The 5,888-nt window shown below is 35.0% G+C and overlaps 1 long non-coding RNA gene across 1 annotated transcript; it reads right to left on the bottom strand.

Annotated features, from left to right (window-relative positions):
* Nucleotides 1–1,977: 1,977 nt before the first annotated feature.
* Nucleotides 1,978–5,700, bottom strand: LOC141341141 (uncharacterized). The gene is made up of 2 exons (XR_012356627.1): nt 4,509–5,700; nt 1,978–2,617 (listed from the first exon to the last, which is right to left on the bottom strand). It is a non-coding gene; the product is annotated as an uncharacterized lncRNA (long non-coding RNA).
* Between the last annotated feature and the right edge of the window lie 188 nt (nt 5,701–5,888).

Raw genomic sequence — 5,888 nt, 5'->3', positions numbered from 1 at the left:
ATCATGAAAATGCAATAATCGAGATGAAATGATTATTGCGCCCCATTCCGCCCCCCTAACCAGTGGTGCGATTTCGCTCCTCCATAAAAGCCTAATTTCACATGCAAATCAGCAAAATCATGTAACTTCACTTTCATAAAACGGGACGTGCTTGATTTATTAATGTTTCTTTGATGTTGTGTTTTTAAAAGCGAGATGGAGAACTTGTGCTGTTTTGTGAATGTGCTCAGAGACGGAGCAGAACAAGGACAGGTAAAGTGATCTTTTAGCTCACGGTGCGTGCCTAAACAGTCAAATACACGCAAAAATATTTTAAAAACGAGGCGCTTGGTGATTATTCATGTTAATCCCTGTCAGTTATGTCTTAAATGAACATAAACAGTTGAGAATGAAAATGCATGTGTAACAGTATATTAGATCCGTGTGGCGCTTAAAGCAGCAATATTTCTTCTGTAGTCTTTGTGCTTAGTATTAATAAAGTGTAAAAAATAAAAATACAAAGGGAAGAATCACTCACTGCTCTTATATGAAGGACTTTTACAGTTTTAATAGGAAACAAAGCATGTTTATCTATTACAGTTAAGAAGCTGTTTTATTTTACATTCAAATAATTACATTTAATTTCTGTAGTATTGTTAGACTACTTTAGACTTGCATAAACGTATTCCGTATTTCTTTTTTTTAAAGCACAATTTTTAAAATCTATTTATCTTTTATCTGCTGTATTGCTATCTTTAAATTAAATACTAATATAAAGTTTTGGACCCTGTCATAATCGTGTTAAATAATTGTGATAAACAATATTGACCAAAACAATCGTGATTATGATTTTTGCCAAAATCGAGCAGCCCTAACATAGAGCTCATTAAAAGGCCCTTAACCTTCTCGTTGCTCCACGTTTGCCCTCTGCTGATTTTGTTTTGGATAAACCTCTTGTTCCCTTCATTAAATCATGTTGTATAGTGTCTCTTCTTGTCATTACTTCCTGTTTTTGGTTAGTTTAGAAGTATTTGGTCTGTGTTGCATTCATATTTCGTTCAAAGTTCGTTTGGAAGTGGACCGAGACCCATCTTTTTAGAGGTTTTTAGACCATATTGGCAGTACTGAACGTAAACAATGCCACTGAACCAAATGAAACTTGCATATTTTGCTGATTATTGCTGCTGAAAATGAGCAATTATTATCATTTTTTTGGGCTGTACTAATTGGTTGGACCAGGAAAAACATTTGGAATACTATAGACTGCCAAAAGTTAAGGAGAAAAGTGCAAAAAAAAAAAAAAAAAATGTCTGAGAAACAAAAGGTGTTTGTGGTTGGCCAAACTGAACCAGGATTTCCAGGGCAAGAATTTTGACAACATTCATGTTTGTTCTTATCATTTCCAGTCAGGTAGGTAAAATATTAGGCTAATATCTTAATTAATATCTTTACCACCTATTAACTTTAGTCAAAATATTGCACTCTTTCTGTCTTACAAAGTCTCTATATGATTTAGCATCTTGGTTTAGACAGCATAAATTAGATATTAAATACACTCTTAAAAATAAAGATGCTTCACGATCCCATAGAAGAACCTTTTTTGTCTAAATGGTTCCATAAAGAACCTTTAAAATCTGAAGAACCTTTCTGTTTTACAAAAGGTTCTTTGCGCGAAAGAAGGTTCTTCAGATTATAAAAATGTAAGAAAGAGATGGTTCTTTAAAAAACCTCTGACTGAGTGGTTCTTTGTGGAACCAAAAATGGTTCTTCTATGGCATCACTTGAAGAACCCTTTAAAGCACCTTTATTTTTAAGAGCGTAGTACATTAACCGTGCAATGCATGCTGTTTACATGCGAGTATCATCAGTATTTATGGCTGTGCATCCGGGGAACTCATCTGGGAAATCCATCTATTGCTTACTCAAAAACTAGTTCTTACTAACCCTAAAAATTCGATAGTTAATTTGCATTATAAAATAACAACACTGACCAGAAAATGAAACTCATACATGTTTTATTGTGGCATAGGAGATTGATAAAATAGACATGGTCATCACAAAGAAAAACTGAGCAAGATGAAGCAAACAAAGACAGAGAAGAAGAACCACTGAGACTGTAAGATTGGGATGAGATGTAGCAGTAAAAAGTCACTTCTTCTTCACAGCATCTCCTCGTCGTGTTCAGCAGGTGACTTCTCTTTCCTCCACTAATCATCTTCCTCGACCAACGGCAGTTGTTTTTTTAACTCTTCCTCTGCTTGCACCTTTTCCACCGGTAACTCCAGTTGTTCTGTTACTTCCTCTTCCTCTGCTTTCACACTTTCCACTGCTAATTCTTGTTGTTCTTCTACTTCATCTTCATCTGCTTTCACCTTTTCCACTGCTAACTCCTGTTTTTCTGCTTTCACCTCTTCCACTGCTAACTCTAGTTGTTCCACTACTTCCTCTTTCTCTGCTTTAATCTCTTCCACCGCTGCTTCCAGTTGTTCTGTCAACTCGTCTTCCTCCCCAGAAACTTCCAGGTTGTTGTGATTAGTAGAAATTTGCTCAAGTTCGCTTTGAGAGACCACTTCTCCATCCACTATTTCTTGCGTGATGATGATGGCTTTCTTAAGAACGACGGACGTAGGAGGAGGAGCTGAAGACAGAACGTATGCTGGAGGTTAGAGTCAGTCTTTAGTAATTCATTAAGACATTACTGTAGCATACCAAAGGAAAGAAAAACATTAGAAGCTATTACAAGCAAACAGATCATTAGGGTTCATCATGATGCATATATTAGTTGAGAAAGCAACATTTTCATAGGCTTGTAAACATTACAGGGTCATTCTATGAATCAGGTGGCTATGCAGTTTGAGAATATATTTTATGTACATCATCAGAAAAATGTGGTTAAAAGGTAAATCTCAAGCTAAATGAACACATTTTAATATATTATGTCTTTAGAACAGTAACAGGTTGAAGTTTTAGTTTAATTTGACTATTGGCATTATATGGTCATAAAGCTAAAAGGTGCTTCTTTAAGAATTTCATGTTGATATTTGTATACATATACACTTTTCCCATGGTTATTTGACTTAAGTAATTTTTTTAATTATAAATATTTTTGAATGATCTAAAACAAAGTTTTTTTTTTTATAAAATGCATAAATGTCAACTCAAATATAAGTGTATAAACGCGTCTATTTAAAAGTTTGGGGCAGTAAGAGTTTTATGTTATATGTTAAAGAAATTAATACTTTTTATTTAGCAAGGATGCGTAAAGGATTCATAAATTTACACATCAATTTACACTCCATACACCATAATAATGACAAAGCAAAAACCAAATTTGCAAATTTTACAAATTTATTAAAAATAAAACACTGAAATAAGTACATTGCATAAGTATTCATACCCTTAACTCAGTACATAGTTGAAGCACCTTTACAGCCTCAAGTCTTTTTGGGTATGATGTGACAAGCTTTGCACCTCTCAAGCTCTGTCAGCTTGGATGGGGGCTGGCAAACATTTTCTAGAGTCCTATGGAGGCTACATGCTTCTGTGAACCTTCAATGCGGCAGATTTTTTTCTGAACTCTTCCCTAGATCATTGCCTTAACGCAAGTCCGTCACTGAGCTCTACAGGCAGTTATCTTGACCTCAGGACTTGGTTTTTGCTCTGATATGCATTTTCAGCTGTTAGACCTTTTCTGAGAGGTGTGCCACAGTTTAACTCCACCCGAAGTGTAGTAACATCTAGAAGCAATATGAATGCTCCTGAGTTAAATTTCGAGTGTCCCAGAAAAGGGTATGAATACTTATGCAACGGGATCTTTTCAGTTTTTTATTTCTAATAAATTTGCAAAGTTGTTACAAACCTGTTTTGTGCTTTGTCATTAAGGTGTATGAGATTAGAGTAGATTGATGTGGGGAAAAAAAAGAATTTAAAAAAGTAATTTAAAGCAGTTTAACATAAGGCTGCAACATAACAAAACGTACCAAAAAAAGGAGTATGAATACTTTCGCAAGGCACTGTGTATATCATATATCATATTTCATCACAATATTTCACAATATTAAAATTTTATTGTTTTTTGATCAAATAAATGCAGTCTTTATGAGCATCTTACTGACCCCAAATGTATATATCAATAAAAAAGCCAAATTGAAGTAAAAAAATGCATTCTGTTTTCCTCAATAAATGCATGCATGCTAATACAGCTTTAAAAAAGGAAAACAGAGGTGACTAAAAAAAGCACACAAATGGCACCTGTTTTGTAGAATGACCCTTTTGTTTCTTCAAAAAGTTGTAAAGACAATTGTCTCCAAACATATTTGCATGAGGTTAGCAGGGAGAAACATTAACAGTGTGAGTGATGTGAGTGTATTTGGCCAGCGAGGGCTCAGGCAGCACTGTTTACTCGTCTTTGTTAGACCGTAGAGCAGTGAGTGATGATTAGTATGAAGACAAGCTTGATGTGGGTTAGGCAAGCGTGTTTGTTAAACTCATACTGACGATGCCTAAAATCTACACGTCACGGCACTCACCTGCATACAACGCCTGCTCTAAAGAAAATTCCTCTCTGTGGAGGGAAGAGAAAACATGAGAGAGTGGCAAAAAATGGAGGTACTTGATGGGAATGGATGCAACTAAAGACTGGGGTGGATCAAACTTAAAGGGATAGTTCACCCAAAAATGAACATTCTGTTATTAATTACTCACCCTCATGTCGTTCAAAACCCGTAAGACTTTCGTTCATCTTTCTAACACTAATTAAGATATTTTTTGATGACACCCGAGAGCTTTCTACCACTTTAAAGGTCTAGAAAGATACATGAGTGGTTCAACCATATAACCTTGAACATGGTTGTCTATGGAGGGATTAATTTGTGATAAGATGAACAAAGGTCTTGCGGGTTTAGAACAACATGAGGGTGAGTAATTAATGACAGAATTTTCATTTTTTTGTGAGCTAACCCATTAAGAGTTGTTCACTAAAAAACCCACACTATGTGATCGCTTCACTGTATATAATGGGGAAAACATCCCCTTCATTGTCTTTAAGTGCTGTCTATTTTACAGGACAGATGCTTGCTGGGACATGTTTCTCACAAGCCTGTAGGGAAAAAGTTTGTGCTGTGTGTTTGTTACTATAGAGTGACTTCACCATGGGAAGATAAGCTTGTGCACGCTACTGTAGATTTGCATGGACAGCTCACAAGGGAAATTCAAAATTGTGTAATGTGCACATTGCAATCAGTGACCAAAGAGATTTCGAAATAGGATAGCACACCAAAAATGACAATTCTGTCCTTAGTTACATTGCAAACCTGTATGACATTTTTTCTTCAACAGATATTTTGAAGAATGTTGAAGACCGTACAGTTTCAGTTCCCACTGACTTCCATTATATGAGCAAAAAGTAATGGAAGTCAATGGGAACTCAAAATGTTTGTTTACCAACATTCTTCAAAATGTCTTTTTTCATTTGTTCCCACAGAGGAAAAAATGCATACAGGTAAACATAAACATGCTTTTTGTATTTAATCTGAACTACACCAACACATTTGACCAACACATTTTTAGAGAAAATTCGATTTCTCATTTTAGAAACGAATCAGTGTTTTGAAGAATTTGATTAAATGAATAGGTTATCCAAAAATGAAAATTTGCTGAAATGTACTCACTAGAGTTGCAAAACGATTAGTTGCGATTAATCGACTCATAATAAAAGTTTGTGTTTACATACTATATGTGTGTGTAGTGTGTATTTTTATTATGTATATATAAATACACACATAAATGTGACCCTGGACCACAAAACCAGTCGTTATGTTGCACGGGTATATTTGTAGCAATAGCCAAAAACACATTGTATGGGTCAAATGATCTATCTTTCTTTTATGCCAAAAATCATTAGGATATTA

This window comes from Garra rufa, chromosome 8, assembly GCF_049309525.1.
Source record: "Garra rufa chromosome 8, GarRuf1.0, whole genome shotgun sequence".
Lineage (NCBI taxonomy): Eukaryota > Metazoa > Chordata > Actinopteri > Cypriniformes > Cyprinidae > Garra > Garra rufa.
This window is presented reverse-complemented; position numbering and strand designations above follow the sequence as displayed.